A 12939-nucleotide genomic window follows, 5' to 3' on the forward strand; every position below is an offset into this window, starting at 1 on the left:
GGCTGAATTGTTCATGCCTAGTGCTGCTGGTGGTGGGTTTTTGATGATGGATATGTGATCCACCTAGGATCCCAATTGCTTTTTTTGCTAGCATGTGAGATGGCATTCTGCCTTGGAAGTGAGAGCTGTAGTGCTAGCAGGGAGATCAGCCCTGAGTGGAAAGGGAAGCTGTAGCTCTCATGATGGCTCAGTTGCATCATAGAGAATCTCCAGGGTAGTGCCGAAAGCTGTGCTTGGTGGCTGTTCTTGTGCAATTGTCAGACAGTCTCACTCTCTGGAGGTCTCTTGCCGATGAAACATAAACACTGCTTTCTTTTAAAGGCAGACTGCACCACTCAGGCTTTAATTATCCAAGCTTAAAAACTCATGTGTCATAAAGCAAATTCAAAGATAGCTCACAGTGGTGGTTTGCTACTGCTCCTAATCCATGCTGCCATCTTATTAAGAATGTTAAGAGAACTGGAGTCTGGAAATTGTCATCTTGACAGATTTTGAAACAGGCTGCCTTGATGGCACATTTAGTGCTGTATATCTCATAGAGTCTTGATGGATGTGTGTAACAGCAGTAGTGTTCCCTCTAAGATGTGCACACACTCACACGGTTTTTTAAATGTCCGCTCAGTTATTTTTTTATTTTATTTTTTTATTTTTATTTTTAGATCCCACTCAGGTTGAATCAGGAAGGTCCCACACTGCCTTGATACTGCCGCCCAGAACAAAACTCATTCCACACATAGATGAAAAAATTAGAGAACACTGGTCAGCCAGTATGGTTGCTGAAAGACCCACTCCCAGCAGCCAGCTGTAGGTTGCCGCGACCTGCCTTCCTGCTAAATGATAAGAAGCACTCATGGGAAATTAGAGTTTTCTCTGCTGACTTAAAAAATAAATAAATTTAAACTTGGGGCTTCCCCATGCCAACCAGAGAGGGCCAGCTTTGTAACTTTGTATTGCAATAATACAATAATAATTGTATTGCAACTCTGACTTGCAATAGTTCAGTAATCAACTGTATCAACCAGGTGGATGGTAAATGATTAGTGTGGGCTAGAACAGGCCTACACTAGAGATGTAAAATTTCCAGAAATTTTGTAGTCATGAAAAAACGCAGGGTTTTTTCCTTTTGCGGGGGGGACACAAAAATTTGGGGAAAATTGAAATATTTGCAAGTCTTATATTTTAAGCTCCCTTTAAAGGTAAAAGGTAAAGTGTGCCGTCGTCGGTGTCGACTCCTGGCCGCCTACAGAGCCCTGTAGTTGTCTTTGGTAGAGTACAGGAGGAGTTTACCATTGCCATCTCCCGCGCAGTATGAGATGATGCCTTTCAGCATCTTCCTATATCGCTGCTGCCTGATATATATGTTTCTCATAGTCTGGGAAACATACCAGCGGGGATTCAAACCGGCAACCTTCTGCTTGTTAGTCAACAAGCATTTCCCTGCTGTGCCACTTAAACATAGAAACATAGGAAGCTGCCATATACTGAGTCAGACCATTGGTCTATCTAGCTCGGTATTGCCTTCACAGACTGGCAGCGGCTTCTCCGAGGTTGCATGCAGGAATCTCTCTCAGCCCTATCTTGGAGAAGCCAGAGAGGGAACTTGGAACCTTCTGCTCTTCCCAGAGCAGCTCCATCTTCTAAAGGGAATATCTTACAGTGCTCACACTTCTAGTCTCCCTTTCATATACAACCAGAGTTGACCCTGCTTAGCTAAGGGGACAAGCCATGCTTGCTACCACAAGGCCAGCTCTCCTCTCCACCACTTAAGGTGGCTCAAGCTCCCTTTACAGGTCTAAAATAATTTTGGTTTTTTAGGAGCATGGCATTTATTATGTATAACCTGCTTTGCTTATAACATTGGTCATGTTTGATATATTATATTTAGAAGTATAGTTTATTCAGACAACTAGTACAAATTGTAATTTACTTTTAAATGTTTGCTTTTTGTTATAAATGGACTACAATCTGCTGAAGTCCAAGGAATCCAGCGTCTCTGTAAGCCAGTTTCTTCTACTTTCAACATCAACTTTTTTCCAGCTTCTCATACTATCAACAACTGTTTGAGAAGCAGACAAAAAGTTAATGTTGAAAAGAGAAGAAACTGGATTACATACAGTGCAGAGTTTCTCCACTTGAAGGGTGGGGCGAGCACGTTCATTCCGTGAGTCCCTAAACCGTGTCCTCACTTCTACCAAGCCTTCAGAGGCTCTAACTACTAAAGTTAGACTCCTGCTAACTTGGCAAAGAGGCACCTTTTAAACATGGTGATTCTCTTTATTTAGCAGGGGGGAGAGTAACTGGCCCTTTCCACCCCCAGCACAGTACCTCCAGTGACTGTTGCTGGTGTCTGTCTTATGTTTCTTTTTAGACTGTGAACCATCTGGGGACAGGGATCCATCTTATTTATTTATTATTTCTCTGTGTAAACCGCCCTGAGCCATTTTTGGAAGGGCGGTATAGAAATCAAATTCTTCATCATCATCATCATCATCATCTATATATATTTAATTCTCTTATCGCCGACTGAGGAGAGAACTGCGTGGGGATGTTTGGCAAGCCCCGCCCCTGCTGCAGCCATGACCAGTTAAAAGGTGGGGGCGGAGCTGCTGCTCAGCGCAAGGACAGACAATGGGCTTAGGAGGTGACACGGCAGTGGCAGTACGGCCACCCAAAAATGGCTGCCTGCCTGCCTGGCAGACGGAGAGAGGGAGCCGGATTGCGGGCAAAGCCCTGCCACCCGGAGGAGGCCGCCGGCGGGCTTAGGAGGAGGCACTGTGGCGGTGGGGGGAGAAGCAGCCTGATAGAGAGGGGGGAGAAGCCCCACCGGCCTCAGGAGAGAGGAGAAGCAGCTGCTGCCGGGCTAGCCAGTGGGCTGACGGGGAGCGGCCGCTGGTGGGCCAAGGAGGAGGACTGAGTTGTGTGGGGGGAGAGTGGCCGCCGGCAGGCTGAACAAAAGTGGCCGCCGGCGGGCCAAGGATGAGGGCCAAGTTGTGGGGGGCAGAGAGCGAGAGGGCTGTGGGGGGCAGAGAGCGTGAGCGAGAGGGCTGTGAGGAGAGACAGACAGAGCAGGTTGTGGGGGGAAAGTGAGTTGTGGGAGGAAGGAGGGATTCCACAGGCTCAGTGTACTACCGCACAGATGCTCTTTGCGGGTTCAGCTAGTAGTAGTAGTAGTTGTAGTAATAATGGTTGTGTCATTGCTGAAGTGACAAGCCTCCCGTTATTCCCAAGGAGAAGTGTGTCGCTGTAGCATTGACACAGTTATTACGAGTCATGGAAGCTCTCTGAGCTCGGTATGTATTTACTTAGTACTGTACATTTATATCCTGCTCTTCCTGCAAGGAGCCATTGGTAGAAGCGAGCATGTGGTTTGGAAGTGCACAAAACAAGTATGCGTGCCCAGCGCTTTGATCATCAGGGTGCTCTGCTGTATCTAAGCCACTATCAACATTATGGTTTTTAAAAGTTAGTTATATATTCTGGTCTTGGTCTCCTGCAGTGTCAAGCAAATACGGAAACCACTCACTTTCAGAAAAAAAGAGGGGGTAGGAGGCTTCTTGAATACAATTTTGCCACATGAAACTTTGTCTAATCAGTCCCATTTCCCGAGCTTTCACTATTGGCCGTTTCTGCTTCTTCTGATCCTTCATTTATATCATCTTAATGATTTATGAAAACTGAATTGCGTGGATTGAGACAAGCCTCTACCTTTCACATGTTCATTTATTTCTTGATCTGCTGTATTTCCAAAATAGAGCAATTTTTAGCATGCTGCAGAAGACAGAAGAATCTGAAAGCCAGAACATCTTTTCATATATGGATATATTTGAATATTTCATCATCCAATTGTTCCAATTTTCCCTTAAAAAGGGGGGGGGGAGTCTTCAGGAGAAAAACCAGATTTATTTATTTATTTTCATTTTTAAAAAATCATTCCAGCCTCCCTCTCCCCTTCCCATTTTGGCTCTAGGAGCCAGACTATTGAAACTATCAATTACTGGACTTAATGACAGACTTTGTGAAGGAGGAAGGGTAAATGGACTTTTTAAAATCCCCCTTTACAAGTAGCATACTTAGAACAGAAACAGGGCTGCCTGGGACCAATAAAGATGTTATTAAATAACTCTCACTTTGAATATCCCAGTCTAGGAACCAGAGTTAATTTTCTAGGCGCCATGGCTTCCTGGCACCTGGGATTTGTCAAGCCCTGGCCAAGAACATGATGCATGTTAACCTAAGCACAATCTGTTGCTGCTTTTGTTGCATTTCTATTCTGTCCTTCCTGCAGGAAGCGCAAGAGTGCATACCTGGCGCTGTCTGAGGCACAATATGGCTGTTATTATTAATTTCAGAATGGCAGCTGTGTCTCTTGTGCCAGTTCTGAAGGCCTCAAGCACTTGCTGATGTGGCTCCATTGGCTTTTATAAAGATCTTTTCTTTCCTTCAAGGTTCAGAGATGGCCGTGGCTGTAAAATGTATTATGGATGAAGCAAGCAACTAATGCTTCAATCCCTCAGTGATCCGTTGACAGGAGTTGTATTTGCTTGCCCACTCCGGCACCCCAGCTGCTTGTGGTCCTGGGTTATTTATTACAGTGCTCTTCCTGAGAGGGACCTCTTTAGACGCTTATGGTTTCATCTCCCTTGAAGTTGGCAGGATATCTGTAAGGCTCATAATGGGATCCTAGGTTAAAAGGATGCTTCTCTGCTGCAAGCCACAGAATGCAAGGGAGTATGCTATAGCTGGTTCAAGCTGCAAAGACTTGTTTTGTTTTTTTGGCTCCAGCATTCCATTTGTTGACTGGACTTTCAGATTTTTGTTTTGGCATTTCTTGCATTCATGAATTCTGATCTCAGCTGATGGAAATGCCCAGTGTTCTTAATCACAGGAAGGATCTCTTTCCAGGTACAACAGTTATCTTTACAGACAAATGTTGTATCCATGGAGAGTGACTGGCGGGTCTGTGGAATGTGACTGTGTGTGTGTGTGTGTGTGTGTGGTGGGGGGTGAGGTTTGCCAGTGTGTGATACATGGGTACATCTGTGGTCTGACAGTGCACAATGATGACTTGCCTGTTAATCCTCTCCAGGATACATGCCTGGCTGGGAATTGGGTTTTGAGTCTTTGTACTTGGTGTTGAACACTAGGGACAGAGACTATGGGTCCTCTTAGTGTACTGACCACTCCGCTGCCAGTTTCCCCACCTGGGCTGATAGAGGTGGCCTTGGATATGGTCCAAGGACCCATCGGCTGATGTTTCTGGGAATGGAACATTCATGCTAAGGCTGCCTTGGCTGGGACATTTCAGGTCTTCTTGGTCACCATGACAACCATGGGGCTATCCCAACATGCCATTGACCTGACACATGGGATAGGTTGCACTCTTTGACCTGGTGCTCTTGATTGGTTAAAAAAAAATGGTGATTTGGTTGTGGGGCAGCTTTCTTTAAGTTCCTTGACATGATCAAGCCACTTCCTGCTGGTGAATGCAAGGCTTGCAGCAGCAGCGCCCCTGGGGTGGCAGACTTATTAGAATCATTCTTTCAGGAGGCTTGTGGAATCTGAGGAATTCCTGAAGGCCCTTGGAGTTTTCAGCTGGCTGCTCTTGTTGAAGCCTTAGTTGCTCTGTGGGATGCAAAGATGTCTCAGGCAGTTGACACAATCACCCCAACCGACCCCTCCTGTAATATTGAACTTGGCCAGCTCCTTGGTTTACCATGGGACATGGGGGAATGAAATGGGTGGGGGGATAGCTAGAACATCAGTGGTATAAAGTTCACTGGGCATATAACTGAACACAGGGAAGAGCTCATCATCAAGCCTACTGTTGGGGATGGCAGTGAAGAAATAACACTTGGTCACTGCCATTACTTTCTTGAAGTGTCGTCTGGCAGAGCTTTATGAAATGGTTCAGGGCCTACTTAAACATGGGCCCCTGGGGGAGTGGAATGAGGAGGAGAAGAGCCCCCAGAAGCTTCGTGTGACAAACTTGCTAAATGCTTTGAGAGTAAAATCATTTGTATCCTCCTAAGATGCCACCAATGTTAGTGTTCAGTCAAGGGCTGTATGCAGAATATCTCTTTTGTGGGGTGGGTTTCAGTTATTGCAGTCTGAGGATATGGGCAAGGTGTTTGGAGAGTGGCCTCCCATGTGCCCACTTCAACCCTAGCCCTTTTGTGAATAATAACAGCACACAGAAGAGAATTGACCCCCTGGGTCCAGCTTACTATCCCCTTGCTCCCATATATCTGGGAACAAGTGGGTTGTGAGACCACTCCTAAAGAAATCCTCCCTGGACCCTAAGAACTGTAACTATGATTGTCCAGTTATAAATATCCCCTTCTTGGGCAAGATGCTCAAGTAGGTCGTTTCAGTCAATTCCAAACACTCTTGGATGAAACTGATTATCTAGATTCTTTTCAGTCTGATTTCAGGCCTAATTTTGGTGCAGAAACTTCCCCTTGATGGATTACCTATGCTGGTAGAGGAATAGAAGGAGTGTGACTCTGCTGTTTCTTCTGGACCTCTTAGCTTTTCATGCCTTCTACCATGTCATCCTTCTGGATAGGCTTTCTGGCTTGGAAGTTGGGGCATGGTGTTACAGTGGGTTCTGTCTGATGTCTGGTTCCAAGTGATAGTGCTGGGAGATCACTGCTTAGACCAGTGACCCTTGTGTTATGGGGTCCCACAGAATTCTGTCTTTATCCATTATGCTTACATGAAACCACCAGGTGGAGCTATCTGGAAATCTGGGTTGATGTGTCATTGATGTGCTGATGACACTCAAATCTATTTCTGTTTTACTTCTAAATCAGGTGAGGTGGCAGAACTGCTGGATTGGGTGCCTGGAATTGGTGGTGGGCTGGATGAGGGCCTAACTTAAGCTCAGTCCTGAGAAAGTAGAGATATGCTTGGTGGATGGTTCATCTGTTGTTAAAGGAGGTGGTGTTCAGCCTCTTTTGGATGGAGTTACACTTCCCCTAAAGGACCAGGTTCCCTTCTTGAGGATGCTGCTGGGTCCAACTCTGTCACTAGAACCCCAAGTGACCTCGGTGGCATGGACGATCTTCTGCTAGCTGTGGTCTCTCCTAGACACAGAGAGGCTGGCCACTGTTACCTATGCCCATGTAACCTACAGGCTAGACTTGAATTGTATGTGAGGTTGCCTTCAAAGATTGCCTGGAAACTTTATATAGAAACTACAATTAGTTCAAAATACAGTAGCTAGGCTGCTATGTGCTATCTGGACCAGGCTTTGAGAGCATATCTTGCCGGTGAGCCACATTTGCTCCTAGCCCATTTCCAGGTACAATTCAAAGTGCTAGTGCTTGCTTCTTAAAGTCCTGTGTGGCTTGGGACCCTGGTGCCTAAAGGAATGCTTCTCTGACATCAGCCTGGCAGTACACTGAGATCCTTGTCTGGGTGCCCCACTGCCTGATGGGAGGCATGTGGCAACTGGGGAGTGGGCTATTCTTGATTGCAGTGTTCCAGTAATGGAACTGCAAACTTGCCTGACATGCATGCAGTTGGCCTTCCAGTGATAGGTGAAGGCTTTTTTGTTCTCCCAGACAAGTTGCATGTTTGCTGTTTTGCCATTGCTTCACATTGTTGGGTGTGTGATTTGACTTTTTAATTTTATTTGTTGTTCACTGTAAACCACCCTGGAAACACTGCTGAAGGGCAGTGTAAGCATCTCATAATAAAATAGTGGATGGAGAGGAACTGCGGTGGTTGAATGATTTCAGCATGTTTGCAATAGTTGAGGATCCAGTCACAAGAATGAATCTTTCCTACGGAAACCCAGTGGCATTAATTCATGAACTCATAGGTTTTCTGTCTATTAAAGCCTAGATGCATAGAGCCCACATTCTGTACTAGATAAAACTGTTTAAATGGTGGATGGTAGGCTATCAAAAGGAAGTTTGGAACAGATAACTGCTAACTCTTAGCTGAGATGCAGAAGTTATTTCTGATTCCAGCAGCCCCAACTGACTCTGTGATGGAGCTGGGTATCGTGTGGGCAGCTGATCTCGTGTGCAGGGAGAGCAGGCTGGACTCACTCTTTCCACCAAACCCCTCCTGGCTCTACACACCGATCGTGTATAGAGCCTCATTGTAAAATACAAGAGCTGTAGTCAATGGCACAGCTGGGAAATGCTTGACTAACAAGCAGAAGGTTGCCGGTTCAAATGAAAAACATATATAGCAGCAGCAGCGATGTAGGAAGATGCTGAAAGGCATCATCTCATACTGCGCGGGAGAAGGCAATGGTAAACCCCTCTTGTATTCTACCAAAGAAAACCACAGGGCTCTGTGGGTGCCAGGAGTCAAAATCAACTTGACGGCACACTTTACCTTTTGGTCTGTGAAAAGCTGAGATGTATACAAGGTAAGTACAGTGAACATTCACAACAGCAGTAATGGTCATTATACTTAGCTGTGTGCATGTGGGCTTTGCATAGTAATGTCACAACTATATCTCTCACATTTTACAACTATCAGTCGCGCTGTTTAGAAGTTTCTTGTCCGTACCTCTGTGTGTGTCTACCAGTTTAGATGTAGCATTTCATGCTTCTGGAGAAGTGGACTGTAGCCTCTGCAGATTTATGCTGCAAAAAGTCAGCTAATCAGGTGCCATAAAACTCTGCTAGTTTATATTGGTAGGCTAGCCAAGAAAGCCTTAAAAGTGTGCTGCTGCCCTCTAGTGTCAGTTTCTCTTTTCTCTATCCTAGAGTTGGAGGATCTTGTAGGCCTTCTAGTCCAACCTCCTGCTGAATGCTGGAATCCAGAGCTACAGCATTCCAAACAGAAGGCTGCTTGGCCTTTGCTTGAAGACCTTCAGTGAAGGAGAGAGCCCCCCCCCCCCGCCAAGTAACTGGTTCAGTTATCAAGCTGCTCTTAGCATTAAGATGTTTCTCCTAATGATCAACTGAAGTCTGCCTACCTATAACTTAAGCTCATTAGAGTTAGGCAGTGGAGGACCAGCCTTTGTCCTCCTCTATTTGAACAGTGCTATCATATTCACTTCACTTCTCCAGGATAAACATATCCAGTTCCTTCAATCTTTCCTCATAGGGTCTGTGTTTCAGATCCTTAACCATCTTATTTATTCACCAACCTCATCTGAACCAATTTCAATTTGTCCACATCCTTCTTAAAGTGCAGCACTCAAACCTGTACTCAAAATGAGGTCTGACTATTGCAGAATAAAGTGACATTGATCCTCCTTGTGACTTGGAAACTATGACTCTGTTGGTGCAGCCTAAAATTGTACTGGTGCATTTTGCAACTGTATCACACTTCTGATTCATGTTCAGCTTGTGACAAACTGCAACCCCAAGATATTTTTCACATGTACTGCTGTCAAGTCAAGTATGTGCCAATCTATCCTTGTGCGTTTGATTTTACTTTTCTGGGTGAGCTTTGTATTCCTCTCTGTTGAATTTCACAGTGTTTGTGTCAGCCCAGTTTTTCCCTTTGGTCCAGGGAATTTGAATGTTACCCCTGACTTCTGAGGTGTAGTTCTACCTCTAGTTTTGTGTCCTCTGTAAATCTGACAAGGATTCCATTACTCTAAGTAAGGGGTAGGTGACCTTTGGCACTCAAGCTGTTGTTGAACTACAACACCCTTCATCCCCAGACACCATTTGTTGTGACTGGGGGTGATGGGAGTTGTATTTCAACAGCTGGGAGTGCCAAAGGTTGCCTACTTTGATCGAAGTCTTTGATAAAAATGAAAATGGCTGGGACCTTCACTCATTAATGGAATATCATACCAGTAAGACTTACAGCCCTATTCAGACGTTATGGAGCACTCTGGCTATCACACTTACAGCTTGTAAAGCAGGGAGGAAGCAGGGAGCTGCCGTCACTGTTTGTCTGAAAGGGAAAATTCTGTAAGCATGTTGGCCAGCATTTCCGTGAGCATTTCCCCAAGGTTAGTGTTCACAGAAATGCCAGTCATCGCGCTTATGGCCCTTCCCCTTTCAGACAAACTGTGTAGTAAGCGTGAACACTGGGCTCGGGGTGAGCAGAGGCATAACTGAGGGTAGGGCAGGGAGGGCATGTGCCCTGGGCACCACATGGGAGGGGGCGCCAAATTGCCATGTGGACCCCCGCGCTGCCTACACCCCACCCAAATTTTTTTGTTTCATGCACGGCGTGCCTGGGTGCTAGCAGCGGCAGCGCCCCAGTGAGTTCAGCTTCAGCCGGGTGCCATGCTTCCTGCCTGACAGCGATAACAGAGATGGTGAGACCTCCTCTTCCTGCAGCGGCGGCGCCAATGGCGCCCACCCCGCAAGCTCAGCTCCGGCCAGGCGCCACGCAGCCTGCCCAACGGATCTCCCGGGGCTTCTCCTCCGGCTCCACCTGGCATGCCCACCCACCCCCACTCACGCATGTTCATCTCTCACAGCCGCACTGCAAGTGCTGCATTGCACGCTGAGGTGGCAAGGAGAGAGAGCGTGTGTTGCTGCTCTGGGAGCCCGACGACGAGCCAGGAGGAGTGGGAGCCTTGTTTCACACGACAACAACTTAAATAAAGTTTGCAGACAGTAAGGTGTGTTTAAATTTTTTTTGTTTATTTTAAATTAATTTTCTTGGCGGTGGTTCTTGCTTGGAGCGCTGGCTTCTATCTTGGCTGAGGGCGGCGGCCAGTGGGGGTGTCAGACTCGCGGGGGCCGGTGGCTGGTGAATTACTTTGCTTAAGTTGCTAAGTTGCAGTTGCAACTATTTTGGCTGGGGGTGGCGCTGGCGTGGGGGTGGGGGCTTGCCTCGGGCTCAAGCCGAAGCTCGGCTAAGGCTACCTGCTGCTGGGGATGCGTGCACGCCACTCAGGACCTCTCTGAGGGAGGGAAGCCTGGCTGATTCCGGTTGGGCCAGTGCATCAGCAAGAGGCTTCCCTCCCCTCGGGTCATGTGTGCCTGAGAGCGAGGGAGCCAGTGCCGCCGCTGTTTGCATTGCGCCCCCTCTCCAGGGCTTAACTACAATGGGCGGGGTGGAGGAGGAGGGAGCTCCCCCTCACTCTCGGGCACACTACTTTTGTTGAGCAGCAGCCAAGAATATGCCAGGTCTCCCTCCTTCAAAGACGTGCTTCGTCGCCAGCAGCAGCCTCTCCTCTCCTCTCCTCTCCTCTCCTCTCCTCTCCTCTCCTCTCCTCTCTTCTCTTCTCTTCAGCGCTTCTCTTCTTCGGCTCTTCTCGAGCCCAAGGCAAGGCCTCCCCCCACCAGCCTTCAGCAGACAAAGGAATCCCATCTCCTCCCACACACACACCAACACATTGGCACCTTTGACTCCCCCTCCCCACAGGAAAAACGCCCCGTTTTGCAAGCTTTACCAAGAGCTTTACCAACCGCCAACCTTTACCAAGAGTTGCTAGGGACACTCCCAGGGGACTTGCTGATGAGTGATGACTGCTTTCATGTTTTTAGAGATCCCCAGAATATTAGAGGTCCACCTTTAATAGTTGTTTTTTATTTATGAATTTATACTGTAATGTTGAGTAGTACAGTGAGTGCAGTGTGCTCTATTCTGACGGAGCAGGCAAATATTGATCATGAAGTAATGAACTCAGTTTATATTTATGCAGTGATAAGAAATTCTGAAACCAATTTTAAAAAAAGAATTCTGAGCAGCTTTAATGCATTGGTGTTTTGGACTGTGATTTGATCTTAGAAGGTTGAGAGCTAATGAATGTGGGGATAAGTTCTCTATTCAAAAGGGGCGGGGGCAGTACATTTTAAGAGAGCATAGTAATATATAAATTGTCTTGCTGGTCTTGGTCTGTAATAAATTACAATTAAAATATGGATTCAGTATTGTAATGCAGAAAAACATTATTGTGCTGGAAGTGCACTGTATATGACTTGCAGGGTGGGGGGAATCATTCAAGAGCAACATATATTGAATATCTCAAGGACTTCCATGTAACACATTGCTTTCCGTAATAGTTACTCAGCTTAAATATAGAAGTACTGATACCATAACATAATTGGTTTGTTTGCAATTATAACATTCCAGTATTCCTCTATAACCCAATTAGGTAAGCAATCATGAAACTTATGTAAGGTACACCATATTGTTTAATTTTGAGATACCTTCAACACATGTACAGCAATACACTTAGCATTCTTTTATTGCAGACAATGTCCATTGCTGTGGAGGGTGTTCACCAGGGTGGATACGATTTAAATCACGATTTAAATCACTAGCAGGGTGGATAAAAATAAAAAAAATCCGAGTTAAATAAAAAAATTCGATTTTTTTGATTTAAATCGGATTTTTTTAATTTTTATCCACCCTGCTAGTGATTTAAATCGTGATTTAAATCAGTTTGATTTAAATCAAATCCACCCTGGTGTTCACTATCTTTATATAGTGTTTGTAATGATATATGAAGCCCATTTAATGCTAAAGCCAATAGCACCACTAAAGTACATGCCACTATGTGACAGAAAAAAACATTTCATAGCAGCTGTAATGTAAAATGCTACATAAAGTCAATATATAGCATATAAATATAGCAAGAATGGAATTTAAGTAATAATTGTAGCAATCAGATTTACTAAAATACTGGCATCAATTCACTTCTAACTCATTCTCTAATAATCATTCAAACAAACTCATCTTTCTCTGTGCTATTTGTATTAAGAGTAATTATCTCAGAACAAGGTAGTTCCTAAGGATGAATATTTCTAGGTTTAATAGTCTGAGGTCACCAGCTCCTCGCACCTGGTAATTAATCGTCAGGAAATACTCAATTTTGTAATGGTTATTGCTTGAAGAGTAGTCAAGACAGATCACTTCAATAAATAGTGTAATATTGTGTTGCATCTTTGTACTTACATTTTAAATGCTATAAAGTTAAATGGGACTATAAAGTCCCATAATTTGTAGTATAAAAGATTTGTCCATTAACGAGCTTAACTTGTATTTTTGAGCAGA

General features: G+C 45.4%; 1 protein-coding gene across 14 annotated transcripts in view; it reads left to right on the forward strand.

Annotated features, from left to right (window-relative positions):
* Positions 1–12939, forward strand: part of RHBDF2 (rhomboid 5 homolog 2) — a 105673-nt gene that overhangs the window by 52299 nt on the left and 40435 nt on the right. The window contains exon 1 of one of the 14 annotated variants that reach the window (XM_053302829.1): positions 3057–3290. The exons of 12 other annotated variants lie outside the window; for them this stretch is intronic. The gene's annotated coding sequence lies outside the window, so the exon portion shown is untranslated. Of the gene's footprint in view, positions 1–3056; positions 3291–10449; positions 10556–12939 lie in introns of those variants that run through there. One more of the 14 variants, XM_053302831.1, reaches the window with a different exon arrangement.

This window comes from Hemicordylus capensis, chromosome 2 (assembly GCF_027244095.1).
Source record: "Hemicordylus capensis ecotype Gifberg chromosome 2, rHemCap1.1.pri, whole genome shotgun sequence".
Taxonomy (NCBI): domain Eukaryota; kingdom Metazoa; phylum Chordata; class Lepidosauria; order Squamata; family Cordylidae; genus Hemicordylus; species Hemicordylus capensis.